Genomic DNA, 25,062 nt, shown 5'->3' with positions numbered 1-25,062 from the left:
CTGTCAAGTGACCTTGCTATCTGATAGGTAATCACTCTGTGATCGGACGTTGTCCACGAATCCCGAACAAGCCAATCCTTTATATAGCCTGCGACGTTCCTAGTGGACAGCGTGACGTCGATCGTGGCCTCCCACAGTGTGTTACAGAACGTGGGCAGTTGGTGCGGCCGATTTAGTACCATGATCGGGGAGTTAGAAAGATATTCGTCTAGTATTTGTCCGTTCCGAGTTCCGCTTCTGTCCGGAGTCAGGCTGTGCCAGGTGGGGGATCGGCAATTGACATCTCCCCCTATGATTATTTTCTCGTCTGGGAGCAAGTCTACCAAAACTTGAAGGTATTGTGTAGCTGGGGTAATGTCCTCCCCCGGTCTACAGTACAGTGCCACTATGTAGAACTGGCCTAGCGGCGTCAATACGTGGGCACAAGCTGCCCATGACGAGCATAGTTGTTTAACTTTCGTGACTGTGTAGTCTGGGTTGCGTACCACTACCGCCGCCCAAGGGGTATCTTCCTCTTCGTGTACTATCTTATATGTGATTGGGTATCCACACACCCGTTTAGAATGGGTGTACGGCTCCTGGAGTATGAGAATGTCTGCATTGATTTCGTCAGCTTTTATCCTTAGCTGTTCTGCCACTGCTCTGGCTCTTTGCGCATTTTGTTGGATGATCTCTATTTTGGATGTATTATATTTCTTATTGTTTGTCTCCATAGTCGATTCTCTTTTGGTATTGACCCTTTGCTTTGATATAGACCGGGCAGTTTGGATCTCTGATCGAATGTGTGTATTCCATTTTGGCTGCTTTACAATTGGCACAGGTTGGATCCTGTTCCCTGTTGGGGCAAGTTTTGTATTCATGGCCCTTGCCAGAGCAATGGCCGCAAGTAGGCGTTGTCTGAGTACAGGTGTGGGTTGTGTGTCCGAACTTGCAGCACCGAAAGCATTTCGGCACCGCTGCATGCTCCCGGAACCGGTGGGATCCCCATTCTATATATATTCTGTTGCATTTTTTCAGCTGTTGCCATGCAGATGGGTCTAGTTCAACTACCCAGTTCCTATTGGTTCCCGATCTGGTACCGGTTGAATACCTTGGTGTTACCATGCATTTTGTTGTGCGTCCTGGGCTAAATTCCTTAGATTTCTGGTGACAATTTCAGTTGCTAGTTGTTCAGGCGTTACGTCTTGGTCTACATTAAATATTATAATTGAAGGCCCACGCTTTTTTGGCGGCTCCGCTGTTAGCCCTAACTTGACAAGTTTTGGGTTTTCCATTATTGCCTGTATATCTTCCTTATTTTCTGTTTCTATTATTATTCCTGTGCTTCTTGTTTTTCTTATTGTTTTAATTCTAGTAGTCCTCAAGTCATCTTTCATCTCTTTCATAAATTTAACCTTCAGTTCTTCGCTGGATTGGACATTTTCAGTGTTTTCCAGGGTTGTCGGTCTGAGAACCACCAAGTTTGGTGTTTTCAAGAGTGGTTGCCTTTTTTCTTGTTGCCCTTCTTCGTTTGGTTGTAACTGATTTGAGCCATTCCTCAGCGCCTGGACATATGTGGGGGCACGCTGTTGCATTTGATTTGCCCCACATTGTTCGTAGATTTGTATCTTCACGTTTGCCTTTTCATTTTCTAGGAAGGTCTCTATCAGCATGGCTTCCATCTTACTGAAAATGTTTACAATCTGCGATCTAATACCTGTTGTAATTCTGTTTGATGGTTCTTTGAAAACATTCTCTAATGCCGTCTTCAAGGCTAGAGATTTTTCATACACTGTGCCTTCAGGCAATGTAGGATCCAAGGGAACTTCTGTTGACTTCTCTTCTCCAGTGTCCTTTGTAGATGGCATACTCTCTGGTTGGTCCCTTGCTACAGTTTGGGAACATGTTCCCCCACTCAGACTAGAGTCAATCTCAGATCGTTCTGATGGACGAAAAATAACCATGTTATTATTGTCAGACTGGAATTCAGGAGCCCCGCGAACAGAACCGCGAGCACTCTCACGATTTCCAACTGACTTCGATAAAACTGGTTCATCCTCTCCAATCAAACCACTTCCAACAACCTTTGCAAGTGTTTTATATCTAGGATTCAAACTTCCTGACTCAGTCTGCGTCGTCAACAAATTACTAAAAAGTTCCGCACGAGTCTCATGCTCGGCTGAGCGTACCTTTAAGCGCTCATTGTCAACTAGTGGAGTCGTATTCACTGCTTCCACATCTGCCCAAAAGCCCAAGATGCGACTAGCAGCAACAGCAGTAACCCCGCTTGATTCTGAAAACAAAAAATCTGTGAGGGCTTTTTTAGTCCTTGAAACCGCAGAACATATTCCAGAGACCTCCTGGACCTGTCCAGAAACGGGATCATCATCAAGTGGAGAGCTCAATATCGATTCCCATCTCTGTGTCACTTCTCTCCGATTCTTATATGATACAAATGAACTGGAAGGATCAGACACGTCTACTTCCTCTAGCTCCGTTAACGTGGATGAGTCCACAATTAGCTTAGGGGGGCAAACTACATTATCTTTATCTATATTACTGATTATGTCCCTGTCTCCATGAGGCACCACCCTAGGGGTCAAAGGAACCTTACGACCTTTTAATGTTTTAAAAACCTCGGGAGATCTTAACGCTGATGACTCCGAGTCAGTAGAGGTACCTCCCTCAGAATCGCGTTTACCTTTTTCCACGTCAATAAAAACAGATTTTTTCCGTTTAGTTTTACTTTTATCACCCTTAGAACTTCCCTTGATTGATGTAACAACATTTTTACCCTTTTGTTTCTTACGGGGTTCTGGTTTATCCCCAGACTCGCCAGAGAACACCCCCTCTATATCTAAATCCCCAGCTATCTCCCTACTAGATTCTATATCCATAATGTATGTTTTGTTTAAAGAAAACTACCACGATTCTCCTTATCTTTAATAAGTCCTCTTCTTCCTGTAATAAAAGTTCTTTATTTATTTATTAAAGGGATCCTCTTCTGCTTGACTGTCCTGTATTCCTTACACTTACCTCTCACCTACAATAAAAATCTGGTTCAAAATATATATATTTTCCAATGTTAACCAATGGGCAAAAATCAGCATAAAAGTTCTGATTTTGCCTAAACCTAGTTCCTGTATCTCAGCTCCTAATCACCAGATGGAGCTAGAAAAAATCTTTTAAATAAGTAATTTCTTTAAGAACTCACCTACCAAAGATGAGAACCTCAATCCCAATAGTTAAGCAGATATTGATTTTTAAAAGTTTGCTAATTTTAGCCCAAAACCAGCCCACCATAAATCCTATGTTAACCTATGGGAAAAAGTCCATCCATAGGAAAACATTGAATTTTCAAATTTTAATAACAAAATTCCACCTGAAATTATATAACCACCACAGATAGGTGTCACTATCCCTGTTATAGTGTATCCCTGGACACTAAAAAAGAAATAAAGCCAGGCAGCCATCTTGTCCCATATAAAGTCTATGGACCAATGCAACTTCTATGGGAAAATTCACTATAGGATTTCCACAATGCTTTTCCTATGGAGCAATGTTTCTCTATATGAAATGAGAGCACAAATTGTTGTAAAATTTAAATCAGTTATTTCTGTGTAAATATTCAACCCCAACTCCCAAAACTTAACCTCTAGACTCACCACCTCATATATTTTCACTGACACATATTTTTCCAGCTCAGGGGTTGCTAAAGACGCACAAACACATCCAAAAAGTAGGAGCACATTTTACTTGACTTCACACTAGTGGCGCTAGTATATTATTTCAGGAGTGGAATGTGAATAAACGAAAATATTATAATACAAAATGGAAAGGTCCAAAACGTTTATTAATTAAGAACACTTGACAATATCTCGCCATTAATTTTAGAAGAAATAATAAATTATGACTAGTCAGTTTACTGGAGACGAACGAATTGATACTTAAAATATCCATCATATTCCAACAATTTGGTTTCTATTGAATTTTGTTCCGAGGCAATTAAGGCCAAAAAGAGGTAGTTTATTGTCTTTGTATTCTCAAATAATTTTTTTTGGTTTCTCTGGATGAAAAACTGCGTTAACCTTGATAACGATTAATTTGCCACGATGTGAAAACAGTCCATAAGAGTGTCTCACTCGGGACAGGATTCGAATCCAGGTATTTTAAATACAGCATGGATGCACAGCAATTAAATTAACACTTCTGCAATGAAATTCAGTATGATTCCACTTGGATGGAACACTTTTGATTGCGCCATTGAGCTTACTTTCACGGTACATTTTTTTAAATTGCAATAAATAGCTGTGTGGCTGTTGTTGTTGTTGTAGTGGGGGTTGCAGGAGCATCAGCAACTAAGGCCACATTGCTCCACGTATGTTTTCTGTAAATTGCTTGTGTTCTGTGGTCGATTTTCCGTTTGCTGGACTAAAAACCCGAGTTTACGGGAGAAAAAACCAGGCTACCCTCGCTGAGATCGACTAATTCAGTCACCTTGTGAAAAAGGCCCATTAAAATTCCTCCTCTCATTGATGGGACTCGAACTCAGGTCTTTTCCACCCGGTTGAGGAGACGGCGATTCTACCAACTGTGCTACCCACGAGGGCAGCTGTGTAGCAGTTCCCTGTTTCCTTGAATCACGCGACTTGTACTGAAATAAATGGAACTGAATATGCACAATAACATATTGTGGATAAATAACCAATTAGATTTTCTCTTTAAAACTAATAGAGTTAAACAAACTTTATAAATCTTATTATGAAATACCTGGAACTTTTTGTTTTAATTTGATAGACTCTCTGGAAACTTTTCAAACTGCTATAATTCTTCCTCCACAACAACTGATATTCAAATTGGTGTCAACTCCTTTTCTTTTATACTTTCAACTGATTCAATTCTATAATTTTATACTTTCAACTGATTCAATTCTATAATTTTATACTTTCAACTGATTCAATTCTATAATTTTATACTTTCAACTGATTCATTCTTTTATATGCAGGATTATTTAAAGGCACAAGAATCCCCAAGTTTGTAAAAGAACAGTACTGCATGAACGGTGGAAGGAAACAGCCAGATTGTTTCGAAGGAGAACTTGCACTGTGTAATCCAAAGAAGAAGGCACTCTTAGATTTATTGAAATATGGTGAGAAAAAAATTTATCACGTATTAAAATTATATCTACAAAACTATGTTTACTCTCATAATGTATAGAATTTGCAAATTATATTTCTTGTACCTTTTGTGCATGATCAAGAAGGTTTCGCGAAATATTACGTATATTTAAATACGCTCAGTCCTCTGTCTTACCATACAGCAGGGCAATCCTCAAAACCCTTACTATACAACAGGGTAATCCTCTATGTTCCCACATTTGCCCTATTCTGTCTACGCCCTCACAGAAATTTCTAAGGAGGTTTAGGGCTTTTGCTCCTGGATCCGTTTAATTTACCTTAGAACCATTCCCCATACCATGATACCTGGCATCATGGTATGGGGAATGTTTTGTTAGCACGGATATAAATTAACTTCTCCAGGATCCAGCCACGAATTTCTGTAATTTCGATGATGAAGATGAATCAATCCAGAAGGATCTTCGCTTATTAGACTCAAGTGCCGGCAGATGTATTAATTGAATCCTTTGTCGTTGTTTATATTCTCTTAAACACAGTGGGTGGTGGGTGGGTTCTACGATCGACGTATTGTGGTACTTGGAACCGAGAAGATCATAGAATTCCCTGTTCTTCCATTTTTGCAGCAAGTTGCCATTTATCTACTTGAGAATGTTTAATTCCTGAGAAATTTCAAATTACTGCCGCGCATAATTTCCAGCAATCCGTGGTGAATCCTTGCTTGAATATATTCAAGCAAGGATTCAATTATGAGCACTATTTTTATTAAAAAATTGAGTTGTATAATTTCCATCGTAAAATTATAATGGTAATCGAACTAATTGTTAAATGGTGGTGCTCTTAATTTAATTTCAGGTGTTACTTATTTTTACTGTGATCACTTCATTTCCACGGACTATTTCGTGCAGTCTATCAAAGGTCGAAATTTCACTGCCTCCCAGTTCAGGTGTTCCAATTACTGCAATTCCTGCGTGGAATGTAATAAAGATTGTAACAAGGCAGGTTTTGGTTTTGAGCGAAATAAATACTCTGGAATATTTTCCGTGAAGACGTAGTCGCTATTTGGGTAAGTTACTAGAGATTTTGTAAGTTACGATTTAACCTTCGCAGAGCTTCTAAATCGGTGATTTAGCGCGAATGTTGCATTATGTACCTATAATGTAGTGCATGATAGTAGAATTGTAGGTTTTTAATTGGGATAAATAAGGATAATCTAAATTGGGATGACTCGATTTTCTAATCATGCAGGTTGGCATATCTTTTTTTGTTTTTAGCTAAGAAATTTTACTATAAGTAAAGCTTTAATCATGGAGGAAGCTAAAGCCTCCTCTATGATATTAACAAATACTCTTGCATCTCCCAAGTTCAACAATGTTTCATCTTTATTAGGGAAGTCCTCCAACTGAATAGAGCAGGCCATGCTGAGGGGAAATTTCCGCCATATTGCCAGGGACGACAAATCACCAGTTCCTATTTCCTGACGTGGTTGTAAAGAGAAGAAACTAGCTAGCAGCCAAGATTGGCTGCTTGCCTCCTTTACTGAGAGTCTGTGCAAGGTGGAATAATCTAATAAGGCTAAACCGAATAATTAATCAACACAGATTATAAAGAACGCCAAAAACGTTTTTGCAGTTTTTTTCCTCTTTTTTACGATGGAAAATTAAATTCTGTAACTGCTGATTCAAACCTTGAAACGGACTTTAAGAACTATTTTTGATTACAGTTGAATAAATTGATAAGATTGATAAAATTGATTGAATAAAAAAATGTACAAATAGATAAACGTACTTGCATTCCTTCGTTATATTTTTTCTGAATGATAATCAAGGTATTCTTTTTGGATATATATATTTTTTATTTTTATGTAAACCCCAAACACGAGAGGTATTAGAACCTATAGTACTTAGTACCGTGCTTGGGTTGGAGGGTGAGAAGACGAAAGAAGATATTTGTTGACAGAAAACGGCAGTTGAATGAATAAACGAGGAAGATGAAAAGTTGGTTCGGTGAGTTTGGAGTTGGACAGTAAATGGATGTTGCTGCACGTGTTCGGACTGTTTTGAAAGAGAGAGCTGGAATTATAGAAGCCAATTCAGAAGAACAGTGCCCATGGAAGTATCTGTAGAAGAGGCATGCAGCAGAAACAGTACGTCTATGAGACAGAGAGTGGAGAGACTCTGTTAGAGCTGAATCATTAATTAACCTAGCTGCCCTCTTCTGAATGGAATCAAGAAGCCTGAGAGAGGTTTTGGGGGCACCACCCCAGATGTGGGAACAATATTCCATGGCCGGGCGGATTTGCGATTTATACAGAGTGAGCAGCTGTTTGGAAGAAAAGTAACGCCGAGAGCGAAAGAGAAAACCAAGTTTTTTAGATGCAGAGGAAGCAATATTTGTAATGTGCTTGTGCCAAGAGAGATTAGAAGTCAGGATAATCCCCAAAAGAGGCGCCTCCGTAGCCAGGTGGGAAGGAGCAGCAGTGCGTAGCACACGCTTCTTGATTACACCGCGGTTCGAGCCCGTCACCACCAAATACCGAGGGTGCGGAAAGGTCAGGGAATGACCACCGCATATCCCCGGAGCAATATGGCCTTAGTTGCTAATGCTCCAAATAACAAACGAGGTAAATCCCCAAAAGAGATATATCATTTTGCCTAGAAATCGGAGTGTCACCAAAGATAAGCATAGGAGCAGAAGAATCCTTTTTGCCAGATATAAGACAAGACTGAGTTTTAGAAGGGTTAAAATCAACTAAAAAAAAAAAAAAAAAATTTCTGTTTATACTCCGGCACGACAACCAAGTCAGTAGAGTTTACAATAAATCGTCAATACAAATATTTATCGTATTTAGTAGTCACGGGCTTGAACCCCGGTCCACTCAAGGAACGCGAGCTACGCACCCTCGCTCCTGACCACTGGAGCGAGGGTGCGCTTAAAATTCCACAACAACAACAGCTTTATCCAATGGAAAACTTAGGCAAGTCCTCAGGGCAGCTACCTTCAAATGACATGTGCTTAAAGTAAGATAACTTTTTTGACCAATGTATGTGCTTTTAATGTTTTTCAAAGAAGTCAAAAAGTTGATCACAGCGTCTCTCCGCGTAAGAGTTAAATTACTGCCTTGTACATGTTCTTTGATTTACAGGTGGGGCTCACGAAGCACGAAATTCCTGTAAGCTTAAATGAGCAGTGTTATTTTGGAGCTCATATGTCATCAATTCAAAAAACGTATTCAACAGTCCTGGAGTTCGTAGAAGAAAATACCATGCAACCCTGATTAGAGGTACTAATAAAAACAACAACAAAAAATGAAACTCGCATAAGTGGAGCTAATAAAAAAAACATGCAAAACTCATAAAAGAGTTTAAGATGACTTGAACCATTTTATCCACTCAGTTCAGTGGAACAAGCAGCAACAGTGAAAACAGTTGCAATTCAACAAATTTCTGATATCAACGTATTCCATCAATCAATTGGCCTTGAACTACATGCAGAAAAATTGGCCCAGATAACGTTCACAAAAAAGAAGGTAAAGTCCAATGCTTATCTCAATAAATTTCCAAATTAAATATCAACTCCTAAAGGATCTCTTTGTAGGAACTAAATTTTTGAAATTTCAATCTGGGTTAGTCTGAAATAGGAACCTCATTTCAGTGGCACTTCAAAGAAGCACTAACTAAATTCATCGCTGTCCTTTAGCCTATACGACAAAAGCTATTGGGTTTCAGCAATAGTAAACTTATCAATAAATATTTTTTTTCACATTTCTGTGGTACTGGTAGCTTTCTGTGTATTACAGATTTGGTAATCTATTCACCAATCTTCCCGCAGCAGCTCTTGGGGCATGAGCATTCACTTCTACGATTCCTCATTAAAACTTTTAAGATATTCCCTTAAAGTACTGTAAATATGACATTCTGAAGGACTCCCAAAGTGGCTTGGTTAAGGGAAAATCATGTTTAACTAACTTGGCTATTTTTACAGTTACTCATGAGCTGGACTTAGGAAACAATTTCGATATAGTTTATTTGAATTTTAGCAAAGCATTTGACTCGGTCCCTCATGTAAGGTTACTGTACAAGCTTGAAAAGATTGGGATTACTGGTAAGATTCTAAGATGAATTGCTGGGTGGCTGCAAGGCAGAAGGCAGAGGGTTGTGATTAATGGTTATTCTTCAGATTCGTGTAACGTCAGGAGTGGGGTTCTTTAAGGATCCCGTCTTTGACTAATGTTGTTTCTTATTTTTATAAATGACATCGATGAAGGATTAGAGGATGTGATGTCAAAATTTGCAGACTACGTAATGATTGGTAGAATCGTTAATGATCAGTGCGAAGTAACGCTCCTTCAGGATGATATGAACAGACTTCAAAGATAGTCAGAGAAGTGGCAGCTATGTTTTAATGCTGTTAAATGCAAGGTCTTACACTTGGGGAAGGAACAGCAACCCACAAATAAATTATATATTTGGTGGGGTTGAATTAAAAACAGTGGAGGCGGAAAGCCGATGGTGTCCTATCGATGATTTATCGAATGCTGTCCTCTGGAGATAGGGAGGTCATAATCCCACTGTATAAGGCAATTGTACGACCACACTTGGAATACTGTGTTTAAGTGTGGAGACCTCATCTGAAGAAAGACATTGAGCTTCTTGAAAGGGTGCAAAGATGGGCAACTCGAATGGAAAGATCGGCAGAAGGACGATCCTATGAGGAACGATTTGGATTATGTGGACTAGAGAGCTTGGCAACCAGGCACCTTAGGGGTGACCTGATTGAGGTTTATCAGGCTTTCAGAGGGATTAGAAAAATGAATGAAGGTGGGATTCTCACCGTTATATAAAATTCCAGAAGTGGGGTCATAAATTACAGGGTTGAAGTTTAGATTAGATTGTAACAAGTTTTTTTTTTTTTTTAGCCAGCGAGTCTTTTGATATTTGGAACAAGTTGCCCTCGCAGGTAGTTGAGGCTGACAGTTTGAATAAATTCAAAGGTCAACCGATAGTTACCTGTATGAGTAGTAAGCATTTTTATTTCTGCCAGTGCAGCAAAAGCCGGTGGATTCCTTGTACTATATGGTGAATACTTGGGAAAGACTGACAACTGAATCGTTGTACTAATGATCAGTTATACAATATTGGCCACTTTACTGTAAAAATCAAAAGAGTAGCTACAGTGATTGTCATCAAAGAAGTCGCTAACATCACCATCCTCCGCATATCGGTTGGAAAAGACCTGATTTCGAATTCATTCAATGATGCAAAGAATGTTTTGGGCATTTTTCACAATGTGGCTCAGTTAGTCGGTCTGAAGCGAGGGTTTCACGGTTTTATCTCTGTAAATCGGGATTTTCGTCCATCAAACCGACCATACAACACGCAATTTAGAGACAATATACACGCAATATCATCTAAGTCGCTGATGCGCCTAAAACCCCAAAACAACAACAACTCTTTCTTTAATCTCTAGGATTTGATGCGGTTCCATCTCCACAACAAAATACTTCAATCTGCGTAATTCAGAAAGTTTGCAATTTCTGGTAGAACAGTTCATGTCCCACAAACCTATTGGAATTGCTATTCCGTTTGGCGAGTTAATGAGATTTGAAAGATTTTTAAGAGGACAATTAATGGTCATGGATCGCCAATCATTTGGTGTTCTGGGATGACTCTTCTTCAGAATGAGAATTACGCAATAGGTATTCCAAATGGATGGGAGGATAACTGTATTACAGATCTGCATATACATATGCGCAAATTTTGGCAGCAAGTATTCAAAAGTTACCAGACTCTATAGTTGTCGTTAACCTTCAGTTGAGGAAAACGAGAATAGCTTTATTTAGAACAGCTCAAGGAAAATACTTTTCTAAGTGCAATTTTAATTTTTAAAATTTATTCCTCTAATTTTTAGCCCACTACTGATACATGAGTCCCCATTAGTAGATATAACGTTGCATTATGAAATATCAGCAGTATATCTGTAATTTGTTTACTGGAGGAAAAGCAGAATTTCTGGGAGTTAAAACCATAGCGCTCGCCCGAGACTGACTAACTCAGCCGCTTTGGGAATAATCCCTTGAAAATTCATCCCTTTGGATTGGCACCAAGCCTATTCCACAAGAGAGTGTAACTTAATGTACTTGTTTACTAAATTTTCCTGAATTGTAGGAGTTCTTTTACAATCCATTGCGCTTTTGTCATCTGCGTGTACCTTAACTTTTAAGGTACACGCAGATGACACGCGAAAACCTTTAAGGACCATTCCCATTTTCGAAATACTCGAGTTTCCAGGAGAATGCAGTCAGCGATGCAAGTATATGTTTCATATTCGAATATAATCAATTTATACTCGCATGTACTCGGTGGAAAAGACCTTAGCTCGAGTCCCATCAATGCGTAAGGAATTTTTATGGGCATTTTTCACAACTCGGCTGAGTTAGTTGTGTGTGTGACTTTATCTAAGACTTTATCCAGACTTTTCAAGACAATCCTAATTTCTTGGACTGTGTTGTCACTGGAGATTGTGCTGGGTGTTTTGGTACAGCCCTAAGAAGAAGCAAAATATGAAGTAGATTTCAAAAGCATCACCAAGGCACAAAAAGGATTAAGACGATGCTGATCATGTTTTTTTAAGAAACAGGATGTGATTTACAAGGAATTTATATTTGAAGGAGAGAGATTCAATGCTGTGTTCATGCGGACAGGTGCTTCAAAGACTATTGAAGCGCATTCCCGGGTAAGGCCGCAATTTCGAGAGAAAGGCAGCTGATTCTTGTTGAACGACAATGCCTCTGCCCATTCCGCACTTGTGAAGACATTTCTGACGAAGCATACCATTGTGCAGATTAACCATCCACCCTACTCTTCTGATCTAGCACCAGAGAACTTCATCTTTCTCAAGGTGAAAACTGCGCACAAAGGAAAGCGATTTCAGCATGTTGAGGCATAAAGAAAAACGTAACTCTTTGGATGCCTTCTCTGACTCTTTTCATAAACTTTTAGAACGGTATAATAAGTGCATTCACTCAAGTGGTATTTACTTTGAATAAAGATAAAACCATTTTTGAACTCCTTCACTTTATGTTCTTTTTATGCACCACTCCAGGAACTTGACTGTCATACCTCGTATATTTAATAATTTATCAATAGCTGTTTATGTTTATGATATTATCACGACCTTCACTGGTCTGCAATGCAGTTGACATCCTAGAACTACCACCAATTTATGGCACGTGTTCCTGGCGTTTCAACCAGCACCATTGTTATTTCGTAAACATAGCTGAACACCTGCAGAAACGCCTTTCCTATTCATACAGTTCTGAAACTGCCGCTATTATACTGACTTCAATCTGAACGTTATCCGTGTAAAGTTAAAACACGGTTGAGTGGATGCGTTCTTATCTTTTTGACCATAAACATAGATCCCGCCGCGTAGACCATCCCCTACATTAAATTTCACGCTTCAAGCGTCACCCATATTTAGTGATCAAGGACGTTCATCAGATTTAACCACAGACTACTGGTACAACCTTTTCTTCCTCTCTTTGATGTTCGTTTTCCAAATATGAATATATGACGTCATCGAGACGTTGGTTACTGGTTTGTTTGTGGAATTAAACACTGAGTGATCACTTTATTAGGTACACCTATCCTTTTGATAAAATGGAAAGCATTCAGTGATGTAATCGTAGAAGCTACCAGGCTTTTTATATCAACTAAGAAATGCTGTTGAGACATTGTTCAAGATAAATGGGAAAGGGCACATACGGTGGATGGGATCTATCTAATTATATTAAGGGAGGCAACAAAAGAGGTCAAGAAACCTTTAACCATAATTATCAGAGCTTCCTTGGATTCAGGGGAGTCCTATTGAATGGAGATCTGCGAATCTATTCCAAGTTCACAAAGGATGACATGAGTTATTACAGACCTGTTAGTTTAACTTCTGCTTCAGTGATGTTAGCTTAACGTCTGTTCCAGAGAAAATAATGGAATCATTGGTTAAAGAAGTAACGCAGGACCAATTGGATAGACTTTCCAGTATACTGCAATCACAGCATGGATTTGTAAAAGGGTGGTATTGTCTGACCAATCTGATTGGATTCTATGATGTAGTAACAAAAGACCTCTATATAAAAAATATATTGATATCATATACTTGGATTTCAGAAAAGCTTTTGATACTGTTGCCCATAAATGACTTCTGTACAAATTGGAGCAGTGTGACATTAGAGTCAAATTACTGTTATGGATAAAGGGAGAGTTGACTGAGAGAAACCGGAGAGTGATTATCAAAGGACATTGCTCATCGTGGACTAATATTATTAGTGGAGTCACCCAGGGTTCGGTGCTGGGTCCATTGTTGGTTTCTGAATTTATTAATGATATCCATGAAGTTATATGAGGTTTAATGTCTAAGTCTGAAGATGACACGAAGGTTGGCAGGATAGTTCATCACAGTAAATCAGGGAATGCTACCGGAACAAGATCTGGGCAAATTAGGCAGATAAGTTGAGAAGTGACAGTTGAAGTTTAACATCCTCAAAAGCAAATTATTTCACACAGATAGCGGCAATCCCAGGTTAACGTACCAACTGTGTGTGTTACCACACTCAGATAGTGGAAAATAATAAAAAATGTGTAGGGATAATTGTGTAATCACGTATGAAATTCTATGAGCAGTGCAAATATGTGGCTGTGAGGACAGCCCATGTGGGTTTCGTCAATGATGTACAGGAATTTTACCAGTAAGGTTAAGGAGCTGATTATCCCTTTGTATAAGGCAATGGTCAGGGCACTTGTGAAACACTGCATACAGGTCTGGAAGCCTCATTTGCGGAAGGATGTGGATCTGTTGAAGCGCGTGCAGAGAAGAGCAACCAGATTAGTAAAGAACACAAATGGGTACTCTTACCACAAAGGTCTTTGGTTCTGTAAATTGCAGAACTTGAAAACTAGGCACTTGCGATGAGTTCTGATTGAGGTGTTTAAGGCTCTTAATGGATCGAATAAGCCAAATATTGATAGAATGCTTCCTCTTAGACTATGCATATGAGAGGGCATATATTCAAATTGTGAAAAGACACTGGCTCATTGATAGAGAATATTTCAAACGACTTCTTCCTTTCGGGAATCACTATTAAGGTCTGTTAGAACGTATAAAGATCGTGTCCTGAATATGAAGGCTTTATTTGATGGGACTACCAACATGCTACTTTTCAACATAGTCCTTTGGTAGTCAATACACTTTTGCTACAGATGCTGCAATGCGTCAAGTCCAGCTGCGAGGAATTTTTTCTCTTGGGATTCGAGGAATGCATCAGCTGCAGCAATGGCGCCACTGTCGGTGGGAAAACTGATGCCAGTAGGATTTTTTTTTCAAATTAGGAAATAGATGAAAGTCTGATGGTGATAGATCTGAAGAATATGAGGACAGTCCAAGATTTCAAAGCCGTACTCACGCAGTGCAGTCGTGGCAATGACAGAGTTGTGAACCGGTTCTTTGTCCTGGTGGAACTCCTGTGTTGAGTTTTCCTAGGTGTTGTCTTTAATGTCCTCACACAAACGCTTCACAAAGTTCATCTCCGTAACGAAGTTTCATTCCGAAATGAGCACAATACACATTGTTTTCACAAATTCTGAGGACTACATAACTTCCACAAATATAACAAAATAAGTTCGAATTGGTCAAACACTTGCGTGAAGACATTTTACTCACCGTCAGCACAAGTTTCCCAAGATAACTTCAAAAATAAACTGAGCTCAAAAAATCAGATCGATGATAACTACAGCATGGAGCTCTCATGGTCAAAAAACGAATGACTGAAGGCAGTGTAGCCAAGTGAATATTTAGCTTACAAATTCCAAGCATACCTCCAATGTTTCCTTGAGTGCATCCAGTCGTGGTAGAAGGGACCAGCTGCCCAAAATAACTACTTTCACGGGTACAAAACAAATATTTGGTAATTTCAATTTCAATTTACCTGTGGCATCATTGCTGGAACTTTTCAGCCCACACTGGATACTGTACATGGGTACTATAGTATTTGTGATACTGTTGAGACCACAGTACACCTTGTCTTTAACTACGCACATGTTTTGGTCGATTTGCCGGTTTACTAAAACAAAAACAGAATTAATATAGTTAGGTAAGTGTCTGTAAGTTTTTTATTTTTATTTTTATTGTAGAGTGGATATTAATTATAGTCATTAATTTTCCTGAAAAAAAAGAATTTCTGGGAGATAAAACTATGTATTTCTTGCCCATAAAAACAATAAGAAAATCTCTTTGAGGAATTGGAACTAGGCATGTTCCATACTTGATCATAACTTAATGTACTTCAGATTTCACTAAAATTAATAAATACTTTACAGTTGATTGCACCGTTTCCAACTACATGTACCTTAACGGTTGCCCCTGAATATATATCCTGTATATTGCTAATACAGGATATGTACGAAACATCAAAGTGCTACTTGGAACAGGCGGTTTCAACAGCCTGTTCCAAGTAGCACTTTTTGTCTGTAAATTGCGTGTGTTCTGAGGTCGATTTTCTGTTTTGTTGGACGAAAAACCCGAGTTTCCTGAAGAAAAAAAACATGCTACCCTTGCCTGAGACCGACTATCTCAGCCACGTTGTGAAAAAAAGCCCATAAAAATTCTTTCCATCATCGGAGAAGAAGGGTTACTATTTTGATTGATTGATTTCCAACTAATCCGGCAATTATTCCTTCTTAAATAATGAACTCCTCAGAATGAGGATATAGTGTACCTATGCACTTCTTGAATAATGAACTCCTTATTCTGAGGAGTTCATTATTCAAGAAGTGCATAGGTACACTATACTCCGGCATACACTGGGACATTGATATTAAAAAGTAATCCGCAAGGGATTTAATGGACATTGACAGAATTGGAAGATAGTTTCTATAAGTTTTTGGTTTGTACAGACTGGCTAGTTCTTTTCTTAAATTCGGACGTCATGTCCTAGCTCTCAACTGTACTTTCCAAATATCCTAATCTGGATTTAGATCTTGGCTCTGGGATGAAAATAGCAAGAGCACGTATTCTCCTAAAACTGTATTTTCTGACACTGCGCATTGTCGTAATACACGCCCTCCTTTTAAAGACCTGCCATTTATTTTATTTAAGACTAGAACTGCAGAATAATTCAGACAGTTTTCACGCTTCAACAACAGCACCTTTTACGTCATGGAAATTTAATTTGAGTATACGTGTGGGTTGGTAGCAAGGCCAATGCGTCTTACATCGAAATATCGAATAACTAACTTTTCATAACAGGAAATTCAATGCATTTTCATAAAGAATATACACACGTACATAGCGCCCGAAAAGCCATATAATACAAGCGGATGAACCACTGAGTCATTACACTGAGCCATTAATCATAATGAATCCCCGTTCGAGACTGTGTCAGATCGCAGTTGTGATCGCTGTTCCTCTTCATCTCTACTGTTACACCCCAGAAATTCTCTGTGGTGGAGAGCTGACTGGATTGTGTGGCATATCTTTAAGCACTAGTGGTGAGTACCACCTTTTCAATTGTTCGTGTTTTTTCTATTATCTTTTCATTTCATTCTGATGGTAACCGTTGGTTATTGATAGATACGATCACTGTTCTTCCACAGTAAGTGGAAAAACCTGGTTGCTAAACTCAGTAATCTATCTCGGGGGAGGACCATATGTTTAAACTGGAGAGTTCTTCATTGTTCAAAACATAGAAACCAACTATAGAGATATCTAATTTATATACGGCTTGAAAATTAAGTGAGATAGCTCATAGAACGTGTTTGTAACCATCTTTAAAACACATTTAAGCTAAATGTCACCAATTCCTTTGTCGCCTTCCTATACAACACCGATTTCATATTGGAATATGAGAAATAGTTACAGTTTATAAGACATAAATGAAAGGCCTAAGGGCCTTTGCTGTCCTATGCTTCTTAAAATTACTTTAACAACGTTGCTCTACAAGGGTCACTCCAAAACACTTTTTGCAATCGATGTTAAATAATAAATAAATAGTACCATTAAAATCTACGTTCTTTGTTTACCATAAATTCCAAGTTTTATCAAAATCCTTCACCAAAAGGGAGTCACTCAATGTATAGATTGTTCAAGTAAAAATAGCGTGGAATAAATATAACAACTTCTTTGTTATGGAATGATAATATTTGTTTTTTTTTTTAATTAACCATAATAACTATTGCTATTGGTTAATGAGGAATAATTTTCTTTCAGTTTCCACCAAATATTATGAAGGTTACGGAAACATAAGCTGTGGCACGTGTACCTTCCCCTACGAAGACCCACGATGTGCAAATGAAGACCCAGTCAACTTGGTGCTGTATACTGCACAGAATCCAAATGGTGTGAACTTCAATGATATCGACTGTTCGTTGATAAACTGTCCAGCAGGCTCAAAAGTTTACTTTCTTGTACACGGCTGGCAACCACAAATCACATGTCTGAGACTGCTAATGGTAAATCTATGTTATACATATTATGTAAACGATTTAGTTATCTGTTTGTGTGTGATTGCAATTGCACTCAGCGGACAATTTGTTAGAAATGAAACCGTTCTTTTATAGCAATGCCATCGGTGGTGGATTTATGGTTTGCGGGGCCTTCGCTCAGCTCTTTTTGAAGTCCTTTTGGTTATGTAAATATAATAACATGGTATTTTAAAAATGATAATGATAAAAAGACGGAGAGTGCCTTAACTCATCCTCAAATACAGCCGAATCAATGAGTAAATTTCCAATAACTTTTTAAATACAAATAGAACTTACAGTTTCAATTATTAATTTTTGGTTTCCTTCTAATATTGTTCCTTCCTCTTCAGGTTCACAGGAAAATGGCTTTTTTTTTGTAAAGTTTGATATTCAAACTTTCACCGTTATTTGCTATACCTTCGTCAAAGACAATTCTTTTAGTTCTATGGAACAATAATGATTATTGACTTCAATAACGAATCTTTTAAGAGAATTCAACAACTCTACAGGCATCAATAAGTCCCAATTTTTTGGACTTCGGTGATTTTCTAACAGCATTCGTTCTAACAGCGTTCCACAAAATTGCAAGAACAGTGCATTCATACTTTTCAACTTGTGCCAGAGGCTTCTCAATCTCCCCTACAGCAATATTAAAAAGGGAATTTTTAATATCATGATGACTTTGCTTCAAAGCAATATGACATCAGCTATCGCTGATTACTTTTGTATCACTAATCCTCTTCGCTGTTTCTTTTGTTGTAGATGTAATTTCATTTAAATAAACTCCACCGATGTGTGGATGCTGAAAAAAATGTGTACACTTTCTGAAAAAATGTGTACACTTTCTTTCATCCAACACCTGAAAGCTGTTGGATGAAAATCCAACAGCTATCAGGCTGTTGGATTTTCTACATTTGTGCAGAAGTGATATTAAAATATTAGAAGAAGCCACTGTCCCAGCTGGTGAGAAAAACATATGAATTCTATTTTGGATATATGATCGGAGATCAAAGTAAAGTATGGGCTCCAAAGATTTCCTGTAGTTCAAGTTCAAAGACATTCACAGGCTGGCTTAGAGGTAGTCATAAATCGATGCATTTTGCTGTTCCCGTAATACAGCAAGAATCACGAGACCACATAAACAACTGTTACTTTCGCATCACCAATATTTCTGAGTTTTCTGGGAAATTTAAGCATAAAGTCTGTGTCCCAACATACATTCTGTTCTAAGACCGGTTCCTCACGATGATGCAATGCCATTCCCAAAGCTACGAGAAAGTTCTGAAGTTGACTCTGATTCAGGATCGCAAAAAGAATCGCCAGAAGATGCAGACCACAGAACGAATACAGATCCAGACCTTTTCAACTCGTGATACTTCAAGGCCGCTTCTAATTACTCAGGCAGAATTGAACGATTTGAGATTTTGACCTCTCCAACACCAAGGCTCAATTACTAGGATCTCGCCTGCAACAGTGAAATCTTCTTGAAAAAAGAGTCAAGGTGTCTTTTTATTCGAAGAGGCAATCTACCATAACTACTTATTACTCCATGGATGGTGCTTTGGTTTATTGTAAGGATGCTCAAGAATTAATGAACGAGTTGCATCTGGAACACGTCCCGGAGGAGTGGAGGCTTTTCATTGATTCATCGAAGATCAGTTTGAAACAGTTTTACTCCATAATGAAAGTTCACATGAAGGAAACTTACGAGAACCTACAGAGGTTCTTTTGCAAAAAATATATGCTATCAAATATACAAACGAAATATCTATGCCGACCTAAAAATGGGAGCTTTGCTGACTGGGTTGCAAGGTGGATACACTAAATACTGCTGCTTTTTATGTGAGTGGGATAGCCGAGCGAAGGATTGCCACTAAAGACTATAAAAATGGACAGACCTTTCAGAAACTACACCAGGCCAGAGAAATTATACATCCTCCTCTGCTAGATATGTTCCTGTTTTAGGCAAAGTTGCCTCAAATCAGCGAGGCCAAAATAAAAAACGGAATTTTTGTTATTCCTCAAATAAAACTGCTGTTCCAAGATGAATAATTCACTAAAAAATTAAATGTTACAGAAGTATGAGTCTGAAAGGAATTAGAAAACGTCTGCCGGAACTTTTTAGGCAATAAGAAATCACAAAATTACAGTGAAATTGTGAATGAGCTAATTTTAGAGTACAGATTGTTGGGATCCTACATGTCTTTAAAGCTTCATTCCTACATTCTCATTTAGATTTTTCTCCTGAACACCTGGGAGAGGTCTCCGATGAACAGGGTGAAAGATTTCACCAAGATATTTCTGAAACGGAAAAAAAGATACCAGGAAAAATGGAGTCCAAATAGGTTGGTAGACTCCTATGGAGTCTACCAACTGTGGAGTCTCCAAATGGAGTCCAAATGGGTTGATAGACTCCTGTTGTAATCTCATACAGGAGGCACCAATGGACGATTATAAAAGGCAGAAAACAACAAAATATATGTTTTTTTTTATCAGATAAACATTTTTGTATATAGAATACGATTAAGTGATCCATTGTTCAATATTTAATACTGGATGTAACAGAGCTTGCTCAGTCCAGACAAACGCTGCTATGAACTTGAACAATGTGTATACCCAATTCTCCAATGTACTCAGATTATTTCTTTATATTTTTAAGAAAGATTGTTTATTTTTGCACTTTGCAGTTTATAAGTTTTCGATTTTTCAGCAACTCGGAGACGCACTTCTTAAGACTCAATCGACTTGTGCAGTTATTGTAGTGGACTGGAATGAGGGTGCAAATGAGTGCTATGCACAAGCAGTGGCAAATGTAGAATACGTCGGTGCTGTCCTGTCTAAATACATTGACACATTAGTTGTAAGTATTGACTTCTTACATTTTTCCTTTCTGTCTTATATTTGTTAAGAAACTTCTTAAAACATTCCAATCAACTCCACCCAATTCTCAACCAATTTCAATTTCAACTTGAGCAGAACAGATAATAACTAACTTAAATGTTTTTTTAATTAATATTTCAGAATAAATGTGGGTTACCATATGACAGCATTTCCTGTTTTGGTCACAGTCTTGGCTGCCATGTATGTGGGGTGGCAGGACTGAGGACCCAAGGTCAAATACTCGCCATTTATGGTATGTATCTTTTCTGTTGAAATGTTAATAAAACTATTTCCAGATAAAAACACCAAATAGCTAACTTAATGAATAAATATAAATGAATAAAGGGTCGGGCCAGCCTACTTTGGGAAAGCATTGTACAGTTCATATCTTCTCATTTTTAGTTTGGGAAAACAAGCAAATTTACCATAGAATACACACAGTTTACAAACATAATAGATGGACTCGTAAAGGCCTTTCTATTTTTGTCTCAAAATCCAAAAAAGAACAGCGTTTAGTTCGATACACAGTTAAAGATTTTTGCAACTCATGCACAATGTTTAAGCTATAAAATGTTAAACCTTTTCTCAAAATTTAACCGAAAAAGAAAAATAATAATAACAGCGCGCATAAAAAATGTAAACTAAGCATATGTATAATCGATAATTTATAAATATTGTAAAAAAGATATTCGAACCACTCAAGATGGAGCGAAATCTGAACCCACGCTGATCCGAAGGAGATTATGGATTAAACGATTTTTAATACGTTTATTTTTTTACTGAACACAAAACTTGGAACTCCATGAATCCATATTAGTTGAAGACGTTTTTGTGTAGCTCAACTTATCCTGGACGACTTGTTGAATTATTAACATTCAACACGTTCTTTTGATATTTTCATTTCTTTAAGAATCTTGTTACAGAGAGAAGAAATTTTAAACCACTGAACAAACAATTGTTTTGTTTGCCCAACATGTCTTTTTCAACTACAACTTCTTTGGTCAACTCTCAAACTTATCTCCTGTTTTCATCACTTAAACCTGTTCAGAAGCTACTTCCATTTAAGTTATCTTTTCAATAAATTTAATCCAAAAGTAAGATATAGCAGAAATATCACTAGAAAGACTTAACCGATTAAGCTCAGATACCTAATTCGACTGGTTCTTTCAGATTTGTCAATTCAGGCCATTATCAGTCTTAAAATTTGCATTTTTTTTAATTTATGAATAAACCTTCTCTCATAAAATTTACGAAGGCATTGAAGTGTTAAACAATCGCTCAAGAACAAACCAGCTATACGTTTTAATAATAATGAAAATACACTCATTGGAGAAAAAAACAATTAGAAATCTATATTCAACATCCTGAATTACAACCCGTACATATATTGGCATTGATTCCACTATGTGTCTCAGAGAGTCAAGCTCCAGATTTGACCAGTCTTTATTCAGGATATTTGTCAGCTGCTGTATTTAGGTTGGTAGAAAACTGCGAAACCGAAATGCCCTTTCCAACATATAGAACGTTCTCAATTGGAATCATATCTTGAGATTTCTATTAGGAAGGTGGATGTTGTGATTCTTGGGATTATTCCTCGCTCCCTCCACATGCAATTTTTGTACGGTTGATTTAACGCGTTAACGTCTTGAAAAAATCCACCGCAATCCAAAGCCGCTTGAGTGGTGGATAGAAACAGTCTGTATATACGGATTCATCAAGTTCGAACCACTCTTTCCCTGCTATTGGTCTGTAAAAAAAAGTGAAAATCGAGACCCGTCAGGCTACATGATCTCTTTCCTCTGTCCCACATTCCAGTCTTCTTAAATTACCGAATTTTTGCCATATACAAAGGGTACTAGGAAGGTTTTGCAATATGACGCAACAATGAATCACAGGAAGCTGCTTCTCGGTATGTGTGCTTGTTGCTGCATGTTGAGACATGTTCATACGTGCATAGTAGCCGCCGCGCCAAGTCGATGGGCTCAGTTATTCATTAGTAGTGAGAGTGTAAAGTGCTTGCGATGGCATCGTGGTCACGAAATGAGATAAGGACAGTTTTGCGGTATAATTTCGTGCGTGGTTTAACCATAGACCAGTGCTTAGAAGAAATGACTCTTGCACTAGATGATGATTGTCCACATCGTACAACGATATTCAGGTGGTATAGAGAATTCCAAAGGGGAAATTTCACTCTGGAGGATTCTGAGAGGCCGGGAAGGCCACGAACGTCAGTTACGGAGGAAAACGTTACTGCTGTGAGGAAAATGCTTGACGAAAACAGGCGAGTGACCTACCAACAGATAGAGGATACTTTGGGCCTAAATGCACCAGCAATTCGTTCGATTCTGCAAGATCATTTGCACGTGAAGAAACTTTGTTCTCTCTGGGTGCCGCATCAACTGACTGAAGAGCAGATGACACGACGTGTGACTTGGTGCCGGGAGATGTTAAAAAAGTTTGATAAGGGACAATCTCGGTATGTGAACAACATCGTGACAGGTGACGAGACTTGGCTGTACTATTACGATCTGCCGACCAAGGCTCAAAACAAAGTTTGGGTCTTTGATGATGACGACACACCCGTAATTGTCAGAAAATCCCGATCTGTAAAGAAGAAAATGATAGCTGTATTTTTCAAATCTAGTGGAATTGTGGAACGTGTCGTTTTGGACACGCAGAAGACAGTCACAGCTAAGTGGTATACTGAACAATGCCTGCCTAAAGTCATTGGATCTATGAAGAACCTGCGGCCAAAGTCAAGAATGGACACCTGGTACCTCCATCACGAAAATGCTCCAGCTCACCGCGCCAAAGCCTGCACCGAATATTTGACCACGACAGGACTGAAACTTCTCGAGCACCCTCCCTACAGTCCAGACCTTGCTCCCTGCGACTTTGCATTGTTCCCGCATGTGAAAATGAAGCTAAAAGGGAGGCGGTTTTCCAGTGATGAGGACCTTCTACGGGCTTGGGACAACGAGTGTGCTTTACTCCCTAGTGAAACTTGGCAGAACTGGTTTAAAGATTGGTTTCAGAGGATGGAGAGGTGTATTGAATGTAGAGGAAATTACTTTGAAAAAATTAAATAAACAAAGCTGTATTGCAAAACTTTCCTAGTACCCTTTGTATCTTCCTCCTTTTAGAGCTGCTTCTCCTTTCGTCTTCCACTCATTGTATAATTTTGAGATGTCAGCTTTTGACATACCATTAATTTCCATTTTTTTAAAGTATGAATAAATTAGCATGCAATCAGAAAGATAAAAAATTAAGGTATACCCTTAATAGAATAGGACTTTAAAATTCCACCAGTTGTCCACGGAATTCGAGGCAAGATACTTGCCCACTAGCTACCTAAGATTTTCTGGATTGTGTCATTTCACACAACCGTTACTACAGAATTATCTGACATTTAGCTGGTAGTTCAGTAATTATGAACACCATTTCACCTCACAGTCTAGAAAAGCGTGGGTTCTAATCTCGTTGGAAATATGGAATTTTTATGGGTTGAGTTAGCCTGCCTTGAGAGAGAACTACACAGTTCACACCTTCCTGGTTTTCATTTGGAAAATAGGCAAAACTACCATAGAATGTACACTGTTTACAAACGCAATCATGGATTCTTGAAGGCCTTCGTCTCTTCTGCGCAAAATCCAACACCAGCTTTTACCACCGTGCACAGATAAAGATTTTTGGAACCTTAAATACGACGCTTTAAAGCTATCAAACTTTGAAGCCTTTGCTCGAAAATTAACTGACAAAATAAAAAATAATAACAGCGCATATAATTATAGTAAAGAAATTGTAAATATTGTAAGAAAGTATTCAAAAACTCAATATAAAATGCAATATGAAACCACGCTGATCTGAAATAGATTCTGAATTAAATGATTTTTAAGAACTTTATTTCTGTACTAAATACAAAGCTTGGAATGCCATAAATCAGTATTAATTCATAGAATCGTTAAAGATGTTTTTGTGTAGCTCATCTACCCCTGGCTTGCTTGTTGAATTGTTAACGATCAACTCGTTGTTCTGATATTTTCATTTCTTTAGGACATCTTACTACAGATAGAACAATTTCTGAGTCAAACCATTGAATAAAATTTTCTGTTTGTCCAATGTGCAAATCTTCATCTTTTATGACCTAAAGTTTTCTTTGATAAAGCTCTCTAAAATTATTTACTCTTATCAGCATTGTAAATTTGTTCATTATTTACTTTGAACTTCCATTTAAGATATCCTTTTAATAAATTTAAGCTTAAAGTAAGCGAAAGCTGAAATATCACCAGAAGGATTTTTTACTGCTTAATGACAAATACCTAATTCCATCTAGCGTTTTTAGAATTGTCTATTCATCCGTTACTACCATTAAAATCCCAATGTCTTTAAAATTTATCAATAAACCTCTCAGAAAATTTAATATAAGACAGTGCATAAGGAGAAATATAGTCTTAGTCGCCGATGCTCCTAAAATCCACAACAACAACAGTTTGATCCACTAAGCGGATAAGGGAGTCTAGCTCCATATTTGCCCATTCTTCATTCAGGATATT

This window comes from Mastigoproctus giganteus, chromosome 7, assembly GCF_048544385.1.
Source record: "Mastigoproctus giganteus isolate SK-2022 chromosome 7, ASM4854438v1, whole genome shotgun sequence".
In the NCBI taxonomy this organism is placed as follows: Eukaryota; Metazoa; Arthropoda; class Arachnida; order Uropygi; family Thelyphonidae; genus Mastigoproctus; species Mastigoproctus giganteus.
Note: the sequence above shows the minus strand (reverse complement) of the source record.